At 46.5% G+C, this 20864-nt stretch overlaps 1 long non-coding RNA gene across 1 annotated transcript in view; it reads left to right on the top strand.

The window, feature by feature from the left end:
• The first annotated feature begins 624 nt into the window (after positions 1-624).
• LOC147116190 (uncharacterized) overlaps positions 625-20864 on the top strand; it is a 74423-nt gene continuing 54183 nt past the window's right edge. The window contains exons 1-2 of the long non-coding RNA XR_015078757.1: positions 625-760; positions 6237-6407. This is a non-coding gene — a long non-coding RNA (uncharacterized LOC147116190). The remainder of the gene's footprint in view (positions 761-6236; positions 6408-20864) is intronic.

The raw sequence follows: 20864 nt of genomic DNA, 5'->3' as shown, positions 1-20864 counted from the left end.
CTCTCACTCTCTCTCTCTCTCTCTCTCACACACACACACACTCCCACTTTCTCTCTCTCTCACACACTCCCACTCTCTCTCTCTCTCTCTCACACTCCCACTCTCTCTCTCTCACACTCCCAGTCTCTCTCTCTCTCACACTCCCAGTCTCTCTCGCTCTCTCTCTCACACACTCCCAGTCTCTCTCTCTCTCTCTCCTTCCCTCTCTCTCTCTCTCTCTCTCTCCTTCCCTCTCTCTCTCTCTCTCCTTCCCTCTCTCTCGCTCTCTCTCCTTCCCTCTCTCTCTTCCCCCAGTCGCTCCATCTCTCTCTTCCAACAACAACATGCCCTCAAAAAAGCCTCAGCTCCGCCGGGCACCCCCAGCCAGTATATATATAAAACAGTATGTCTCTCTGTCTCTCTCTCTGTCTGTCTGTCCGGCTATACAATCAAAAGTTATAGAGCGTACCTACACATGTGTTATATCAAAAGAAAGCTCATCATTAGAGGACTCTTGTAGGTGTATTTACTTTTTGTTCGGACAACAATTGTTTGCACATTATACAAAAAACCTTCAAAATTCCACTCATTATCCACTCATTAGCATTGACTGACGTCAAGGTCGACCAATCCTGTGCCGTCATGATTGACCAATCCGACAGTTCAGTCACCTGATGGTTGACCAATCGGTGTGTGTGTGGGCAGGACTAATCGTTTTCATCTCAGGGATCTGTCAGCCATTATACAGCAGCCAGGGCAGCTAAAAACTTTGGTAATCCAGGTCAGTATTTTTTTTAAAAAAATAAGATTTACCAAAAATGTTTTATAAGTACTTTAACTTTCATCTTTGAAGGTATTAAAAGCTAGAAATGTTTAGGTTACAAAACAGTGCAAAACGGGCCTAGGCTTCTCCAACTGCCGACAGCCCAAATCCAGTCCCAGGCTCCCAGGCCACACATCCACCAGGCCCAAAAAAGCCGTGGAAACTGCCGACAACCCAAATCCAGTCCCAGGCTCCTGGCCCACTCATCCACCAGCCCCAAAATTGCCCTGCAACGTGGGGCTCCCCTGCTAGTTTACATCTAAATCTCCTTCTAAATTTTGCTTACAACTTTACAGGCCATCCAATGTTTCCCAATTACTGCCAGTTTCCTTGTTAACCATCGATGGCCATACAGCAACCTGACACACATACAGACTGCAACATCTTTCTATACAGTTGTCCTATGGAAAACGTAAAGAGGCGTCACTTGCAAATCCTTGGACCACAGTCTAGCTGCATGATATGTAGTCAGTTACTTCAATCTAGGAGGGGCATGCCTATTACTGTAATGAAAGAGGTTATATTTATGTAGTGCCATTCATGACCTCAGGATCTCCCAAATGGTTTAAAATCCAATGACGTACTTTGATGTGTAATCACTGATGTGAGTTAGGTAAATGCGGCAACCAATTCGTACACAGCAAGCTCCCACAATAATCAATTACAATTTGACCATTAATCAGAACTAAATGCTGATATTATCACACATGGGATGGCCCTGTATACTATACTCTGTGCAGTACTTTGGCCATTTAATGCTGAGACAATAATGTCTCAGGGTGGAAGACAGGATGGAGTTTCCTTAGTATCTTCATGAGAGAGGATGGCTGAGAGAGGATGACAGACAAAGTCAACATGGATATACAAAAGGTAAATCGTGCTTGACTAATCTACTGGAATTTTTGAGGATGTAACTGGTAAATAGACATGGGAGAACCAGTGGATGTGGTGTATTTGGACTTTAGGAAGGCTTTCGAAAAGGTCCCGCATAAGAGATTAGCATGTAAAGTTAAAGCACATGGGATTGGGGGCAAGGTATTGACTTGGATAGAGAACTGGTTGGCAGACAGAAAGCAAAGAGTTGGAATAAGCGGGTCTTTTTCCGAGTGGCAGGCAGTGACTAGTGGTGTACCGCAGGGATTGGTCAATGGACCCCAGCTATTCACAATATATATTAATGATCTAGACAAGGGAACTGGATGTAATATCTGCAAGTTTGCAGATGACACAAAGCTGGGTGGGCATGTGTTCTGTGAGGAGGATGCCAAGAAACTCCAGGATGATTTGGACAGGTTGGATGATTGGGCAGAAGCATGGCAGATGCAATATAACGTGAATAAATGTGAGGTTATCCACTTTGGTGGCAAAAACAGGAAGGCAGATTATTATCTGAATGGCAATAAATTGGGAGAAGGGGAAGTGCAACGAGACCTGGGTATCATTGTGCACCAGTCGCTGAAGGTAAGCATGCAGGTGCAGCAGGCGGTTAAGAAGGCAAATGGTATGTTGGCCTTTGTAACGAGAGGGTTTGAACACAGGAGCAAAGATGCCATGCTGCAGTTGTACAGGGCCTTGGTGAGACCACATCTTGAGTATTGTGTGCAGTTTTGGTCCCCTTATCTGAGGAAGGATGTTCTTGCCATGGAAGAAGGGGGGAAGCAGACATAGGTTCCGACTGGGAGGAGTGGAGCCGAGCATGGCGGCCAGAGGCCGAACCGTGAGAGGGAGAAGCAGGCCCTGCGCCGTCGGACCATGGAGCCGGCAATTGTGAGGAGGAGGCCGCGGTGACCGGGGCATTCACATCCCGACGATGTGTTCGGCGAGTCGGGCGGAGGCAGCGCAGCACAACGAGCAGCAGCAGCAGCCACGACATCCTGCTGCAGCACGTCGGCCGGCAACTCCATGGTGGGAAGCTCGCAGTCCGACTGGGTGGAGGGGAGCCGGGCATGGCGGCCAGAGGTCGGATCGTGAGCGGGAAAGCAGGCCACCACTTGGAGCCGGCAACAGTGAGGAGGAGGACGGAGCGGCTAAGGGACATCGTGCTCCCACTGCCACTGGAAGCCATTGTATTGACTTTCTGAACGCGGCGCTGTATGAATAGCTGATGCGTCCCTACGGGGAGTAAGCATTCCATTGTAATTGTACTGGTTACATATGGCAAATAAAAAAAAAAAAACTGAATTTAATTGAGTTCAGCGAAGATTCACCAGGCTGATACCTGGGATGGCAGGAATAACCTATGAGGAGAGATTGGGTCGATTGCGCTTTTACTTGCTGGAGTTTAGAAGAATGAGAGGGGATCTCATTGAAACTTATAAAATTCTGACAAGACTGGACAGACTAGATGCAGGAAGGATGTTCCCGATGGTCGGGGAATCCAGAACCAGGGGTCACAGTCTAAGGATAAGGGGTAAGCCATTTAGGACAGAAATGAGGAGGAATTTCTTCACCCAGAGAGTGGTGAACCTGTGGAATTCTCTACCACAGAAGGCAATAGAGGCCAATTTATTAAATATATTCAAGAAGGATTTGGATATATTTCTTAAGGCTAAAGGGATCAAGGGGTAGGGGGAGAAAGCAGGGACAGGGTACTGAATTTGGATGATCAGCCATGATCACATTGAATGGCGGAGCAGGCTCGAGGGGCTGAATGGCCTACTCCTGCTCCTATCTTCTATGTTCCTATGTTTCTATGTGATGTGCCGGCACTGCCCGAGACCTAACGTTGTTTAATTACTTAACATCATCTCCTCTGTAAAATGCTAACATTCCCCTTCTCTGTCCCTTTGAGCATAGACGGTACTTCGTCCTACCCCTTGGTGTCTGGATGTTCACTGGGTGGTTTAATAATTCTAGTGCTGGTAATTCTTGTCAAGTGATGCAAATTAGGTGGAACTGAAGTTAAGACGTGACAGGATTCTGGTTCAGAATTCAGACTAATTATTCATCACAGTTCAACAATGCGGCCGCGGGGAGGGAAAAGCGTCCAGACTGGGATGTAGATTTTGAGAACAGTGTCTATAGCATGGAGAGTGTTTCTTGTCTGGGGCCGAATGTTGGGGCAGGACCTGAAACCCAACGTCAAACAAATTTCAGCAGGACTGGTAGCATAGTAGTAATGTTACTGGGCCAATAAACCAGAGGCCTGGACTAATGAATCTCAAATTAAACGTGAGTTCAAATCTGAACACAAATTTAAATTCCGTTATTTAAATAAATCTGAAATAAAAAGTTAGCAGGAAATCTGCCGTCCTAGTCTGGTTGACTTTTAGTTGCCATCTGAAATGGCCTAGCAAGTCACACAGTGATAACAAACCACTACGAAACACAATAAGTATAAAACCTTAATACAACAATATTACGTATCGGCTGGACAGACCCACAAGGGGTGGCGGCACAGTGGTATACAGTTGCGAAGGAGTGGCCCTGTGAAGTCTCAGGTCAAGCATGGGCAATGAATCAGTACTCCTCCATATTGGACACCAATTGGAAGAAGCACTGAGAGTAGCACAGAATGTACTCTGGGTGGTAGCACCACTACTGACTGAACTGGCCGAGTCCTGGGCCTGCAACAGCTCGTGAGAGAACCTACTTGACCTCATCCTCACAAATCTCCCTGTTGTAGATGCATCTGTTCAGACACCAAGGGGTAGGAGAAAGTCCCGTCTTGACACTGAGGACACCCTCCATTGTGTGGCACTACCAGCGTGCTAAATGGGATAGATCTAACAGCTCAAAACTGGTCATCCATGAGGCGCTGTGGGCCATTAGCAGCAGAATGGTATTCCACCACAATCTGTAACCTTATGGCCTGGTATATCCCTCACTCAACCATTACCAATCAATAAGGAGTGTAGAAGAGCATGCCATCACCAGGCATACCTAAAAATGAGGTGCCACCTTTTACACAGGACTACATGCATTACTAAAAAGTGGAGCCAGCATGCTATAGATATAGACACAACCAAAGGATCACATCAAAGCTCTGCCGTCCTGTCACATCCAGTCATGAATGGTGGTGGACCATTAAAACACTGACGGGAGGAGGAGGCTCCATGAATATCCCCTTAATGATCAGCAGTGTGTGCAACCTATAGCTCGAGTGTGTGGAGTAGATGTCAGTCTAAAGGACGGCCCGACTCATCAGTCTGAGTCTTTCTCCTCTTCAGTCCCCGCCACCTTCTTCCACACTGATGGTGCAGCATTCACTACACATTCACCTGGCTGTCCTGCTCATACGGGAACCTGTTTAACACAGTCCATGATTGCTCCCGGTATAAGACCCCTTCACACAGCTGGAGAATGGAGTGTTCTCTGTGCACTAGTCCCCTGGGTGATGCTCTGACAGGGGAAGGCCCCGGGTAGTTTTACCCCAGGAGATGCGAGTTGTTTCTCTTTCCCCGCTGACGCGGCCAGTTTGACTCCAATGTTTTCATTGCTTCTCCAGCCCTCTCTGTATCTGAGCATGGATTCCACGCCTGTCCGTCCTCTCAGTATTATTCTGCTGTCATTCGAGCCTCACATTCCTCCCTTGCTTGAATATTTTACGACAATTAATTTTATTCGTCTGATGTGGTGATTTGTTAAAACATTTTGGTCCTTAATTTAATTTAAGAGAAAATAAATGTGTCATTTGCTGTGTTTATTTAAACATTTCTACAATGGCCAGCCAAAGCTCGCGAGTCACAATCTTCAAAGGCCGGTCAATGTCTGCCAGAGTCCAGGGCCCATGTTTAGAAATTCCGCTTCAATGCAGGGCAAAACGTTTGAAATTTAGAGGCAGACATTTGGCCATAGATGTTTGCCTCCAATACTCTGCATTCCTGACAGCCCAGCGCCCGCCCCAGGACCATACATTCCTGATATCAACCATTCTTGTATACAAAAAACATAGGAACTGAAATTACTCAACCTTCAATAACGGGTAATTTACACTTTGTTAATAAAACTGTCTCGAGATCAAGGCGAACAATTGAAACTGATGTGAAACTGACACTATTCATTTGATACAAAAGCAAAATACTGCGGATGCTGGAAATCTGAAATTAAAAAAGAAAATGCTGGAAACACTCAACGGGTCAGGCAGCTTCTGGGGAGAGAGAAACAGAGGTAACGTGTCAGGTCGCTGACCTTTCGACAGCCGGGGCAGGACAATTGGCCGTGGTGTCCCTGGGGTAGGAAAGGGCAGCAATCCATTTGATGACTATTTCCAGTGGGTTCTGGGAGCGGGGAGAACTTCACTCTAACCTACCCGTCACATTGAAGAGTGTGATGATTATCAAATCAAATTAGTGCCATGGGCCGTGTGTCAGACAATTACAAATGGGTGCATGGCTACTTGTACCGAGGAAACTTAACATATATTAGTTCCTCATTATATCTAATGCCAAAGGAACCTCTTAAAATTGACTTTCCACTTTACATTCCCATTCAGCACTGTCGTTACACTGATTCCTTGACGTTAATTCACTGCTTTCCTGGAGTCGGTGAGATCGGGATCAGCTGCTGCCAGTCTGTCATCAGGTGTGTGACTGTTAAAAAGTAAGGAGATTTCGGAATGACCAGAAGCGGTCGGTGCTTAAAGAAAATGAGCACCAAATCCCAGGTCAGAATCACCAGTTACTTTTAATTAATCTGCCAGTGAAACTCATAATGCTGCTTTCTGCAGCAAACCAGGGATATAAGAGATCGGGATTATTGAAGCTTATTTTCCACCCTCATGTAATGCGACAATCTCCCAAAGGTGACCAGGTTAAATGGCCCTGAATTTTACACAACAGGGTCAGACACAGGAACCAATAGCCTGTTGCTCCTTAGGCTGGAAATGGAGATAACGGACAAGTGTCCAGAAACACACTTGTAGACATGTAGCTCAGCGGAGCACGGCTGTGATCATACATTACAGCGGCAGGACCCAGATTACATTGTTATGTTGAGTTAACTGATCCCAGCCGAGTTAGGGGCAATTGGCCGTGGAGTCCCAGGGACAGGTAAGGACAGCGATCAGCCAATGTCCCTGCCAATGAACTTATCCACTGATATGCGCATGTGACTGGACATGGATGAGCCCTGATGGCGCTGGGCTGTGCTGTCCAATCACACACATGAATCATCGTAGGCGCACATTATTTATTCTGCTCATAACTAGAACAAATAAATACTTTAAAAGATAATTGAATTCTCCAGCAATGTCACAATTAGCTTATGGGCAGGTCAAACAGCATCTGCCTCCTGCTCTCTGTGCTCTGGGAAACTGCACAGATTTTTTTTATTTGTTCATGGGATGTGGGCGTCGCTGGCAAGGCCAGCATTTATTGCCCATCCCGTTGAGAAGCTGGGGGTGAACCGTCATCTTGAACCGATGCAATCAGTTTGATGAAGGTACTCCCACCTTGTCAGGGAGGGAGTTCCAGGATTTTGCCACAGTGACGATGAAGGAACCGCGATATACTTTCAAGTCAGGATGGTGTGTGGCTTGAGTGTGATTTAAATGATCCTTGGGTGATAGGCAGGTGATAATGATTCGACAGAAGTCAATGCAAAGAAAAGTAGAGTAAGGTAAACAACTGAATACTGATTCACAATCACCCGATTTTTGCCCGAGTCAAAAAAGATGAAATTACATTTGACTGAGAGGTAGGCATGTTGTTTAACAGGGAGTGAGAGATGGGTGTATAAATTAACAGTGTGTGGGAGATAGGTGTAAAACTGAGTGAGAGATGGATCTCAGCATCACAGTGAGTGAGAGATGAGTGTGTGATTAACTTTGAGTGAGAGATGGGTGTAAGAATGAGTGAAGATGGGTGTGTGAGTAAGAGTGAGTGAGAGAGGTGTGTGTGAGTAACAGTGAATGTGAGATGCGTGTGTGAGTAACAGTGAATGTGAGATGCGTGTGTGAGTAATAGTAAATATGAGATGGGTGTGTGAGTAACAGTGAGTGAGAGATGGGTGTGTGAGTAACAGTGAGTGAGAGATGGGTGTGTGAGTAACAGTGAGTGAGAGATGGGTGTGTGAGTAACAGTGAATGAGAGATGGGTGTGTGAGTAATAGTAAATATGAGATGGGTGTGTGAGTAACAGTGAATGTGAGATGGGTGTGTGAGTAACAGTGAATGTGAGATGGGTGTGTGAGCAACAGTAAGTCAGAGAAGGGTGTGTGAGTAACAGTGAATGTGAGATGTGTGTGTGAGTAACAGTGAATGTGAGATGGGTGTGTGAGCAACAGTAAGTCAGAGATGGGTGTGTGAGTAACAGTGATTGTGAGATGGGTGTGTGAGTAACAGTGAATGAGAGATGGGTGTGTGAGTAACAGTGAATGAGAGATGGGTGTGTGAGTAACAGTGAATGCGAGATGGGTGTGTGAGTAACAGTGAATGAGAGATGGGTGTGTGAGTAACAGTGAATGAGAGATGGGTGTGTGAGTCACAGTGAATGAGAGATGGGTGTGTGAGTAACAGTGAATGTGAGATGGGTGTGTGAGCAACAGTGAATGTGAGATGGGTGTGTGAGTAACAGTGAATGAGAGATGGGTGTGTGAGTAACAGTGAATGAGAGATGGGTGTGTGAGTAACAGTGAATGTGAGATGGGTGCGTGAGTAACAGTGAATGAGAGATGGGTGTGTGAGTAACAGTGAATGAGAGATGGGTGTGTGAGACACAGTGAATGAGAGATGGGTGTGTGAGTAACAGTGAATGAGAGATGGGTGTGTGAGTAACAGTGAATGAGAGATGGGTTTGTGAGTAACAGTGAATGAGACATGGGTGTGTGAGAAACAGTGAATGAGAGAATTGTGTGTGAGTAACAGTGAATGAGAGATGGGTGTGTGAGTAACAGTGAATGAGAGATGGGTGTGTGAGTCACAGTGAATGAGAGATGGGTGTATGAGTAACAGTGAATGAGAGATGGGTGTGAGAGTAAGAGTGAGTGAGAGATGGGTGTGAGAGTAACAGTGAGTGAGAGATGGGTGTGAGAGTAAGAGTGAGTGAGAGATGGGTGTGAGAGTCATGGTGGGTGAGCGATGGGTTTGTGAGTAACAGTGAATGAGAGATGGGTGTGTGAGTATGAGTGAGTGAGAGATGGGTGTGCGAGTAACTGTGAGTGAGAGATGGGTGTGAGAATAAGTGTGAGAGAAACATGGGTATGTGATTAACATTGATTGTGAGATGTTTGTGAGATTAACATTGAGTGAGAGAAGTGTGTGAAAGTAAGAGTGAGTGACAGATGAGTGTGAGAGTAAGACTGAGTGTGAGATGGGTGCGTGAGTAAGAGTTAATGAGAGATGGGTGTGTAAAGTAACAATAAGTGAGAAATGGGTGTGTAAAGTAAAAGTTATGGAGAGTTGGGTGTGTAAAGTAGCAGTGAGTGAGGGATTTGTGGGAGTAACAGTGAGTGAGAGATGGGGTTTGTGAAAGTCACAGTGAGTGGGAGATGGCTCTGTGAGTTACAGTGAGTGAGGGATTTGTGAGAGTAACAGTGAGTGAGAGATGGGTATGTAAAGGAACAGTGAGTGAGGGCTGGGTGTGTAAATTAACACTGAGTGAGAGTTAGATGTGTAAAGGAAAAGTGATTGAGAGAGGTGTGTGTAAATAAACAGTGAGAGGGAGATGGGTGTGTAAAGGAACAGTGAGTGAGAGATGGGTGTGTAAATTAGCAGTAATTGAGAGATGGGTGTGTAAAGTAACAGTGAGTGAGAGATGGGTGTGCAAATTAGCATTGAGTGAGGGATGGGTTTGTGAAAGTCTCAGTGAGTGGGAGATGGTTCTCTGAGTTACAGTGAGTGAGTGATGTGTGTGAGTAACAGTGAATGAGAGATGTGTATGTGAAGGAACAGTGAGTGAGGGCTGGGTGTGCAAATTAATACTGAGTGAGAGATTCATGAGTAGAGTAACAGTGAGTGATAGTTGGATGTGTAAAGGAAAGTGATTGAGAGATGTGTGTGTAAATAAACAGTGTGTGAGAGATGGGTGTGCAAATTAGCAGTGATTGAGAGATGGTGTGAGAGTAACAGTGAGTGAGAGATGGGTGTGAGAATAACAGTGAGTGATAGATGGGTGTGTGAGTAAGAGTGAGTGAGAGGTGTGTGTGTAAATTAGCAGTGATTGTGAGATGGGTGTGTAAAGGAACAGTGAGTGAGAGATGGGTGCGTAAAGTAAATGTAAGCGAGAGATGGGCATGTGAATTATCAGTGATTGAGAAATGGGTAACAGAGCCACAGTGAGCAAGAGATGGGTGTGTAAAGGAAAAGTGAGTGAGAGATAGGTGTGTAAAGGAACAGTGAGTGAGAGATAGGTGTGTAAAGGAACAGTGATTGAGAGATTGGTGTGTAAATGCTCAGTGATGAGAGATAGGAGTGTAAAGGAACAGTGAATGAGAGATAGGTGTGTAAAGGAACAGTGAGTGAGAGATAGGTGTGTAAACGAACAGTGATTGACAGATTGGTGTGTATAGGTTCAGTGATGAGAGAAAGGTGTGTAAAGGAACAGTGAGTGAGAAATGGGTGTGTAAAGGCTCAGTGATGAGAGATGGGTGTGTAAAGGAACAGTGATTGAGAGATTGGTGTGTAAAGGAACAGTGAGTGAGAGATGGGTGTGTAAAGGAACAGTGAGTGAGAGATGGGTGTGTAAAGGAACAGTGAGTGAGAGATAGGTGTGTAAAGGAACAGTGATTGAGAGATTGGTGTGTAAAGGAACAGTGAGTGAGAGATGGGTGTGTAAAGGAACAGTGAGTGAGAGATGGGTGTGTAAAGGAACATTGAGTGAGAGATAGGTGTGTAAAGGAACAGTGATTGAGAGATTGGTGTGTAAAGGCTCATTGATGAGAGATAGGTGTGTAAAGGAACAGTGAGTGAGAGATGGGTGTGTATTGTAACAGAGAATGAGAGATTGGCGTGTAAAGGCACAGTGAGTGAGAAGTGGGCGTGTAAATTAACAGTGAGTGCGAGATGGGTGTGTAATGAAGCCGTGATTGAGAGGTTTGTGTGTAAATGCACAATGAGTGAGAAATGGGTGTGTAACTTAACAGTGAGTTAGAGATGGGTGGATAAAGGAACAGTAAGTGACAGATGGGTGTGAGAGTCACAGTGAGTGAATGATGGTTATGTAAAGTAACAGTGAGAGATATATGTGTAATGGAACAGGGAGTGAGAGATGGGTGTGTAAATGAACAGTGGGTGAGAGATGGGTGTGTGAGTAAGATTGAGTGAGAGATGGGTGTGTAAAGTAACAATAAGTGAGAGATGGGTGTGTAAAGTAAAAGTAATTGAGAAGAGGGTGCGTAAAGTAAAAGTGATTGAGAGATGGATGTGTAAAGTAACAGTGAGTAAGAGATGGGTGCGTAAATTAACAGTGCATGAGAGACGGGTGTCTAAAGTAACATTGAGTGAGGGATGGGTTTTGCAAGTCTCAGTGAGTGGGAGATGGTTCTGTGTGTTACAGTGAATGAGGGATGTGTGTTAAGTTACAGTGAGTGAGGTATTTGCGTGAGTAACAGTGAGTGAAAGATGGGTATGTACAGGAACAGTGACTGAAGGCTGGGTTTGTAAATTAACACTGAGTGAGAGACTCCTGTGTAAAGTAACAGTGAGTGAGGGGAGGGTGCGTAAAGTAACAGTGAGTGAGAGTTAGATGTGTAAAGGAAAAGTGATTGAAAGATGGGTGTGTAACGGACAAGTGATTGTGAGATGGGTGTGTAAAGGAAAAGTGATTGAGCGATGTGTGTGTAATTTAACAGTGAGTGAGACATGGGTGTGTAAAGCAACATTCAGTGACAGATGGCTGTGTGATGCACCAGTGATAGAGAGATGGGTGGGCAAAGGAACAGTGAGTGAGAGATGCGTGTGCAAATTAGCAGTAATACAGAGATGGGTGTGTGGGTCACAGTGAGTGAGAGATGGGTGTGAGAGTAACAGTGAGTCAGAGATGGTTGTGTGAGTAAGTGTTAGTGAGGGATGGGTGTGACAGTAACAGTGAGTGACGGATAGGTCAGTGAGTGAGAGATGGGTGTGTCAATTAGCTGTGATTGAGAGATGGGTGTTTAGGTCACAGTGTGTGAGAGATGGGTGTGAGAGTAACAGTAAGTGAGAGATGGGTGTGGGAGTAAGATTGAGTGAGAGATGTGTGTGACAGCATACGTGAGAGAGATGGGTGTGTGAGTAACAGTGAGTGAGAGATTGATGTGTAAAGGAACAGTGAATGAGAGATGGGTGTGTAAAGGAACAGTGAGTGAGAGATGAGTGTGTAAAATACCAGTGAGTGAGAGGTGGGTGAGTAAAGGAACAGTGAGTGAGGGATGGGTGTGAGATTCAGTCAGTTTGATATGTTTGTCTATAATAACTGAGAGAGATGGGTGTATAAAGTAAATGTGAGTGAGAGATGTTTGTGTGAATTAGCAGTGATTGAGAGATGGATTTAAGAGTCACAGTGAGTGAGAGATGGACGTGTAAAGGAAGTGACTGAGAGATGGGTGTTTAAAGGAACAGTGAGTGAGAGATGGGTGTGTTTGTAACAAAGAATGAGAGTTGGTGTGTAAAGGCACAGTGAGTGAGAAATGGGTGTGTAACTTAACAGTGAGTGAGGGATTGGTGTGTAAAGGAACCAGAAGTGAGAAGTGGGTGTTTAAAGTAGCAGTGATTGATAGATTGGCATGTAAAGGCACAGTGAGTGAGAAATGGGTGTGCAAATTAACAGTGAGTGACAGATGGGTGTGTAATGTAGCAGTGATTGAGAGACTTGTGTGTAAAGCGCATACAGTGAGAAATGGTTGTGTTAACTCAACAGTGAGTTAGGGATGGGTGTGTAAAGAACAGTAAGTGAGAGATGGGTGTGTAAAGGAACAGTGAGTGAGAGACGGGTGTGAGAGCAAAAGTGAGTGTAAGATGCATATGTAAAGTAACAGTGAGTGAGAGATAGATGTGTAATGGAACAATGAGTGAAAGATTGGTGTGTAAATGAACAGTGAGTGAGAGATGGGTGTGTAAATGAACAGTGAGTGAGAGATGGGTGTGTAAAGTAACAGAGAGTGAGAGTTGTGTGTGTAAAGGAACAGTGAGTCAGATTTGAGAAATGGGTGTGTTAACTCAACAGTGAGTTAGAGATGGGTGTGTAAAGGAACAGTGAGTGAGAGATGGGTGTGTAAAGTAACAGTGATTGAGAGATGGGTGTTTAAAGGAATGATGAGTGCACGATGGGTGTGTAAAGGGACAATGAGTGAGAATTGGGTGTATAAAGGAACAGAGAGTGAGAGTTGTGGTGTGAAGGAACAGTGAGTCAGATTTGGGTCTGTGAGTAACAGTGAGTGAGAGATGGGTGTATAAAGTACCAGTGATTGAGATTTGGGTGTGCAAAGGGACAGTAAGTGAGAGATGAGTGTGTAAAGGAATGGCGAATGAGAGATGGGAGCATATGGTAACAGTTAGTGTGAGATGGGTGTAAAGTAGCAGTGAATGAGAAATGTGTGTGGAAAGTAACAGGGAGATTTAGGTGTGTATATTAACAGTGAGTGCATGATGGGTGAGTTAAGGAACAGTCAGTGAGAGATGGGTATGTAAAGTAGCAGTGATTGAGAAATGTGTGTGTAAAGGAACAGTGAGTGAGAGATGGATGTGTAAAGTACAAATGATTGAGAGATGGGTGTGCAAAGGAACAGTGAGTGGGAGATGGGTTTGTGGGTTACAGTGAGTGAGAGATGGGCGTGTAAATGATCAGTGTGTGAGAGATGTGGGTGTAAAGCAAACGTGAGTGAGAGATGGGGGTGAGAGTCACGGGCCTAGAAATTCACTTGGGTGTGGGCAGCTCGCTCGCGCCCAAAAGTTAGCGCTGGGCGGGGAGGCATTAGCGCAAGCCGTATATTCGTCTTCTGCACCCCAATTCGGAAGCGGGCGCTATACCAGGGTGTGCCCGCCTCCGTTTGGGGTGCTGCAACTGAATATCGGCGCGCTAGTTGCCGCAGCGCCAGCCGATGCGGTGCGGCAGGCTGCGGTACTGCAGGCCTCCTCCTTCTCTTAAGGGGGAGGTGCCTGCAACGGCCGGAGCCCCGATCGTGAGTGCCGGCAAAAGAGCCCAGCACAACGGAGAAGTGCCGGGCTCCACGGAAACCAGCCGGCAATGCCGCGGGGGGGGTGGTGGAGGAGGCCGGGGAAGGAGGTGCGGGAAGGCGGCCGCCGAAAAAGCGGCCGGCCGCACCTTCAGCTTTAAAGCGCCCCACTATGGCAGCAGGACGGCCCCGTTTCCTGTTCGCTGTTTGCGCCCGCTTCGGAGGAGGCGGGTGCAAATAAATATGGGGAGCGGCGCGGTTTCGGGGCGCTACGGGCCACCGCGCACACCGATGACGTCATCAGCCCCGGCGCAGCACTAACGGCTACCGCCGCCAATACCGCTGCACTCAATTTCCGCGCTACCACCCCGCCGGCGCAAAAGACCTCTTTAGGCGCTAAGTGGGTGCAAGGCCCACTGAATTTCTAGGCCACAGTGTTTGAGAGATGGATGTGTAAATGAACAGTGCATGAGCGATGGGTGTGTAAATGATCACTGAGTGAGAGATAGGTGTGTAAATTAACAATGCGTGCGCAAAGGATCAGTGCGTGAGTGATGGGTGTGCAAAGTAACAGTGAGTGAGGAATGGGTGTGTAAAGTAAAAGTGATTGAGAGATGGATGTGTAAAGTAACAGTGATGAGAGATGGGTGTGTAAATTTACAGTGAGTGAGGGATGGGTGAGGCCCGATCAGGGCATTGCATCTGTGAGGGGGCAGTGACCGGCGGCAGTTTAAAGCGACGACAGTTTCAAACCGGCGGCAGTTGTGGGGAGTTGAGGTCCGATCAGATCATCGGGCCTGTGAGGGGGCAGTGACCGGCGGCAGTTAAAAGTGGCGGCAGTTTCAAATCGGCAGCAGTTGCGATGTGAGGCACGATCAGAGCATCGGACCTGTGAGGGGGCAGTGACCGGCGGCAGTTAAAAGTGGCGGCAGTTTCAAATCGGCGGCAGTTGCGAGGTGAGGCCCGATCAGAGCATCGCACCTCTGAGGGGGCAGTGACCAGCGGCAGTTAAAAGCGGCGGCAGTTTCAAATCGGCGGCAGTTGCGAGGTGAGGCCCGATCAGAGCATCGGACCTGTGAGGGGGCAGTGACCGGCGGCAGTTTAAAGCGACGGCAGTTTCAAATCGGCGGCAGTTGCGAGGTGAGGCACGATCAGAGCATCGGACCTGTGAGGGGGCAGTGACCGGCGGCAGTTAAAAGTGGCGGCAGTTTCAAATCGGCGGCAGTTGCGAGGTGAGGCATGATCAGAGCATCGGACCTGTGAGGGGGCAGTGACTGGCGGCAGTTAAAAGTGGCGGCAGTTTCAAATCGGCGGCAGTTGCGAGGTGAGGCCCGATCAGAGCATCGCACCTGTGAGGGGCAGTGACCGGCGGCAGTTAAAAGCGGCGGCAGTTTCAAATCGGTGGCAGTTGCGAGGTGAGGCACGATCAGAGCATCGGACCTGTGAGGGGGCAGTGACCGGCGGCAGTTAAAAGCAGCGGCAGTTTCAAATCGGTGGCAGTTGCGAGGTGAGGCATGATCAGAGCATCGGACCTGTGAGGGGGCAGTGACCGGCGGCAGTTAAAAGCAGCGGCAGTTTCAAATCAGCGGCAGTTGCGAGGTGAGGCATACCAATTCAACAGCAGAGGAGAGTGGTAAAAAGTAATCCAAGTGTGACGTCACCAGGAAGCAGGTAAGTGATTGGTTGGTGAGTATCTCTTTTATTACAAGCTTAAATTCTGCGGTTTATATTTTCTTGGGTCTCTGTGGCGTAGTGGGGACAGTTGGTAAATAAGCGCCCTAGAGTATATCTTTAAATGGTGGTATTGAATTAATTTAAATTAATTAAAGGGGTAAGTCATGCCAGGAGAGCCCAGCCCCGTGTTATGCTCCTCTTGCTCTATGTGGGAATTCAGGGATGCTGCCAGTGTCCCTGATGACCACGTGTGCTGGAAATGCATCCAGCTGCAGCTACTAATGGGCCGTATTGAGGCGCTGGAGCTGCGGATGGATGGGTTGTGGAGCATTCACGATGCTGAGAGCGTCGTGGATTACACGTTTGATGAGTTGGTCATGCCGCAGGGTAGGGCTACACAGGCAGGAGAGAAATGGGTGACCACCAGGCGGAGCAGTAGAAGCAGGCAGGTAGTGCAGGAGACCCCGGTGGCCATCCCCCTTTCAAACAGGTATACCAATTTGGATACTGTTGAGGGGGATGACTCACCAGAGGAAGGCAGCAGCAGCCAACTTCCTGGTGCCGGGGGTGTTGCTGCTGCTCAGGAAGGGAGGAAAAAGAGTGGGAGAGCAATAGTGGTAGGGAATTCTATCGTAAGGGGAACAGATAGACGGTTCTGTGGCTGTAGACGTCACACCAGGATGGTTTGTTGCCTCCCTGGTGCCAGGGTCAAGGATGTCACTGAATGGCTGCAGGGCATTCTGAAGGGGGAGGGGGAACAGGCAGAGGTCGTGGTTCACATTGGGACCAACGACATAGGTAGGAAGAGGGATGAGGTCCTGCAACAAGAATTTAGGGAGCTAGGTAGCAGATTAAAGAGCAGGACCTCAAAGGTTGCAATCTCTGGATTACTCCAGGTGCCACATGCTAGTGAGTATAGGAATAGGAGGATAGAGCAGATGAATGCGTGGTTAAAGAGTTGGTGCAGGAGGGAGGGCTTTAGTTTCCTGGATCACTGGGCCTGCTTCTGGGAAAGGAGGGACTTGTACAATTCGGACGGGTTGCACCTGGACCAGAGCGGGATAAATATCCTTGCAGGGAGGTTTGCTAGCACTGTTCGGGGGGGGTTTAAACTAAAATGGCAGGGGGTTGGGAACCTGAGCAGGGAGACAGAGGAAAGGAAAACAGGGATAAAGGCAAATGATAGGAAGGAGAAACAAAAGTGGCAGTCAGAGAAATCAACAGTTTAAATCAAATGTGGCCACAGTAAATAATAATTCTAATAGGTCTAAGGGCGTTAAAAAAACAAGCTTGAAGGCTTTGTGTCTTAATGCGAGGAGCATTTGTAATAAGGTGGATGAATTGGCTGCGCAAATAGAGGTAAACAAATATGATTTGGTTGGGATTACAGAAACATGGCTCAAGGATGGCCAAGATTGGGAACTCAACATCCAGGGGTATTCGATATTCAGGAAAGATAGGCAAAAAGGAAAGGGAGGTGGGGTAGCATTACTGGTTAAAGAAGGGATTAATACAATTTTAATGAAGGGTATTAGCTGTGATGATGTGGAATCTGTATGGGTAGAGTTGAGAAATACTAAGGGGAAAAAAACATTAGTGGGAGTGGTATGTAGACCTCCAAACAGTAAGGTGGAGGTTGGGGATGGCATTAAAAGGGAAATTAAAGAAGCGTGCAATAAGGGCACAACAGTCATCATGGGTGACTTTAACCTACATATAGATTGGGCCAACCAAATTAGTAACAATACTGTGGAGGAGGAATTCCTGGAGTGTTTACGGGATGGTTTCCTGGACCAATATGTCGAGGAACCAACCAGAGATCAGGCGATCTTAGAATGGGTATTATGCAACGAGAAAGGATTAATTAGCAATCTTGTTGTACGAGGCCCCTTGGGTCAGAGCGATCATAATATGTTCGAATTCTTCATTAAGATGGAGAATGAAGTAGTTGACTCAGAGACAAGCATCCTCAATTTAGATACAGGAAACTACAATGGTCTGAGGAGCGAGTTGGGGAGGATTGAGTGGGGAATGGCGCTCAAAGGGTTGACGGTGGATAGGCAATGGCAAACATTCAAAGACCAAATGGATGAGCTACAGAATTTGTTCATCCCAGTTTGGCGTAAAAATAAAACAAAAAAGGTGACTCAACCGTGGCTAACAAAGGGAAATTAGGGATAGCATAAGATCCAAGGAGAGGACATATAAATTGGCTAGAAAAAGCAATAATCCTGAGGATTGGGAGCAGTTTAGGAGTCAACAAAGGAGGACAAAGGGATTAATTAAGAAAGGGAATATAGAATATGAGAGTAAACAAGCAGGGAACATAAAAACTGACTGTAAAAGCTTTTATAGATATGTGAAGAGAAAAAGATTAGTGAAGTCAAGCGTAGGTCCCTTGCAGTCAGAATCGGGGGAATTTATAATGGGAAACAAGGAAATGGCAGACCAACTAAATGCATACTTTGGTTCTGTCTTCACAAAGGAGGACACAAATAACCTCCCAGAGATGCCGGGGAACATAGGGTCTGATGAAAGCGAGGAACTGAAAGAAATCAGTATTTGTAGGGAAATGGTGTTAGGAAAATTGATGGGACTGAAGGCTGATAAATCCCCAGGGCCTGATGGTCTATATCCCAGGGTACTTAAGGAAGTGGCCCTAGAGATAGTAGATGCACTACTGATCATCTTCCAGAACTCGATAGACTCTGGAATGGTACCCATGGATTGGAGGGTAGCTAATGTTACCCCACTATTCAAAAAAGGTGGTAGAGAAAAATCGGGGAATTATAGACCGGTAAGCCTGACATCGGTAGTGGGGAAAATGCTAGAGTCGATTATAAAAGATGTAATAGCAGAACACTTGGAAAGCAGTGACAGGATCGGAAAAAGTCAACATGGATTTACAAAAGGTAAATCATGCTTGACTAATCTACTGGAATTTTTTGAGGATGTAACTGGTAAAATAGATAAGGGAGAACCAGTGGATGTGGTCATAGAGTCATAGAGTTATACAGCACGGATAGAGGCCCTTCGGCCCATCGTGTCCATGCCGGCCATCAAGCCCTGTCTAATCTAATCCCATATTCCAGCATTTGGTCCGTAGCCTTGTATGTTATGGCATTCCAAGTGCTCATCCAAATGCTTCTTCAATGTTGTGAGGGTTCCTGCCTCCACAACCCTTTCAGGCAGTGAGTTCCAGACTCCAACCACCGTCTGGGTGAAAAAGTTCTTTCTCAAATCCCCTCTAAACCTCCCGCCCTTTACCTTGAATCTATGCCCCCTAGTTATTGACCCTTCTACTAAGGTAAAAAGCTCCTCAGTATCCATCCTATCTATGCCCCTCATAATTTTGTACAGCTCAATCATGTCCCCCCTCAGCCTCCTCTGCTCCAAGGAAAACAAACCCAATCTGCCCAGTCTTTCTTCATAGCTGAAGCGCTCCAGCCCTGGTAACATCCTGGTGAATCTCCTCTGCACCCTCTCCAAAGCGATCACATCCTTCCTGTAGTGTGGCGACCAGAACTGCACACAGTATTCCAGCTGTGGCCTAACCAGTGTTTTATACAGCTCCATCATAACCTTCTTGCTCTTATATTCTATGCCTCGGCTAATGAAGGCAAGTATCCCATATGCCTTTTTTACCACCTTATCCACCTGTTCCGCCGCCTTCAGGGATCTGTGTACTTGCACACCCAGATCCCTCTGCACCTCCATCTTGCCTAGGGTCTTACCATTCATTGTGTATTCCCTTGCCTTGTTAGACCCCCCAAAGTGCATCACCTCGCACTTTTCCGGGTTAAATTCCATTTGCCACTGTTCCGCCCATCTGACCAACCCATCTATATCGTCCTGCATACTGAGGCTTCCCTCCTCGTTATTTACCACCCTACCAATTTTTGTATCATCCGCGAACTTACTGATCATACCTTTTACATTCATATCCAAGTCATTAATGTAGACCACAAACAGCAAGGGACCCAGCACCGATCCCTGTGGCAACCCACTGGCCACAGGATTCCAGTCACAAAAACAACCTTCGACCATCACCCTCTGCCTTCTGCCACTAAGCCAGTTTTGTATCCAATGTGCCAAGGCACCCTGGATTCCATGGGCTCTTACCTTCTTGACCAGTCTCCTGTGTGGGACTTTATCGAAGGCCTTACTGAAATCCATGTATACCACATCCACTGCGTTACCCTCATCCACACACCTAGTCACCCCCTCAAAAAATTCAATCAAATTAGTCAGACATGATCTTCCCTTGACAAAGCCATGTTGACTATCCCTGATTAATCCTTGTCTCTCCAAGTGGAGACTAATTTTGTCCCTCAGAATTTTTTCCAATAATTTTCCTACCACTGATGTTAGGCTCACTGGCCTGTAGTTCCCCGGTTTTTCCCTACTTCCCTTCTTGAATAATGGTACTACATTAGCGGTTCTCCAGTCCTCTGGCACATCCCCTGTGGCCAGAGAGGTCCTGAATATATGTGTTAGAGCCCCCGCAATCTCTTCCTTTGCCTCACACAGCAGCCTGGGATACATTTCATCCGGGCCTGGGGATTTATCCATTTTTAGGCCTGTTAAACCGCCAATACCTTCTCCCTCTCGATGTTAATATGTTCGAGCATATCACAGTCCCCCCGCCCTATTTCTATGTCTACATCAGCCTCCTCCATAGTGAAAACAAATGCAAAAAATTCATTTAGAACCCCTCCTACATCTTCCGGCTCCACACACAGATTGCCACTTTTGTCCCTAATGGGCCCTATTTTTTCCCTAGTTATCCTCTTACCCTTAATATACTTATAAAACATCTTAGGATTTTCCTTTATTTTGCTCGCCAGTGTTATTTCATGGCCCCTCCTTGATCTCCTAATTTAATTTTTAAGTATCCCCCTGCACTTTTTGTACTCCTCTAGGGCTTCCTCTGTCTTTAGCCTTTTGTATCTGCCAAAAGCCCTCCTTTTTTCCTAATCCATTCTCGTATATCCCCTGACATCCAAGGTTCCCTGTGGTTTTTGGAACCACCCTTGACCCTTACGGGAACATGTTGCCATTGTATGATCTCAATCCCCTTCTGAAAGCCTCCCATTTCTCCGATGCGGATTTTCCTACAAGCAGCTGATCCCAGTCCATTTTGGCCAGATCCTGCCTTATCCTATTAAAATCGGCCTTCCCCCAATTTAGAACTTTTATTTCCAGCCCATCCCTGTCCTTTTCCATGACCACCTTAAATCTCACTTTCTGTACTTTCAGAAGGATTTCGATAAGGTCCTACACAAGAGATTAGCGTGCAAAATTAAGGCACATGGGATTGGGGGCAAGGTATTGACTTGGATAGAGAACTGGTTGGCGG

This window comes from Somniosus microcephalus, chromosome 6, assembly GCF_052327205.1.
Source record: "Somniosus microcephalus isolate GS21.2 chromosome 6, FLI_Smic_1.0, whole genome shotgun sequence".
Taxonomy (NCBI): domain Eukaryota; kingdom Metazoa; phylum Chordata; class Chondrichthyes; order Squaliformes; family Somniosidae; genus Somniosus; species Somniosus microcephalus.
Note: the sequence above shows the minus strand (reverse complement) of the source record. Positions and strands in the feature narration are given on the sequence as shown.